Source organism: Lycorma delicatula, chromosome 8, assembly GCF_047948215.1.
Source record: "Lycorma delicatula isolate Av1 chromosome 8, ASM4794821v1, whole genome shotgun sequence".
NCBI lineage: Eukaryota > Metazoa > Arthropoda > Insecta > Hemiptera > Fulgoridae > Lycorma > Lycorma delicatula.
In genome coordinates this window covers 49,893,337-49,893,588 of record NC_134462.1, presented here as the reverse complement: position 1 = coordinate 49,893,588, position 252 = coordinate 49,893,337, and positions in this window count along the sequence as shown.

Genomic DNA, 252 nt, shown 5'->3' with positions numbered 1-252 from the left:
CGGAAATTTATTAGGTTTGTTATATTTTAAGTACTATAGTACTTAGTACAATATTTGATATGTTGTACCAATTTTCAGAAACTTATATTATGTACACACACACACACATATATATATATATATATATATATATATATATATATATGTAAAATAAACTTTAAGTAAAAGTGAATGGATAAAATTAACTTCATTCAATCTAAATTATTTTATTAGTTTTTGTTTGTTACGTTGAACAACCTGATCCGTATCCCG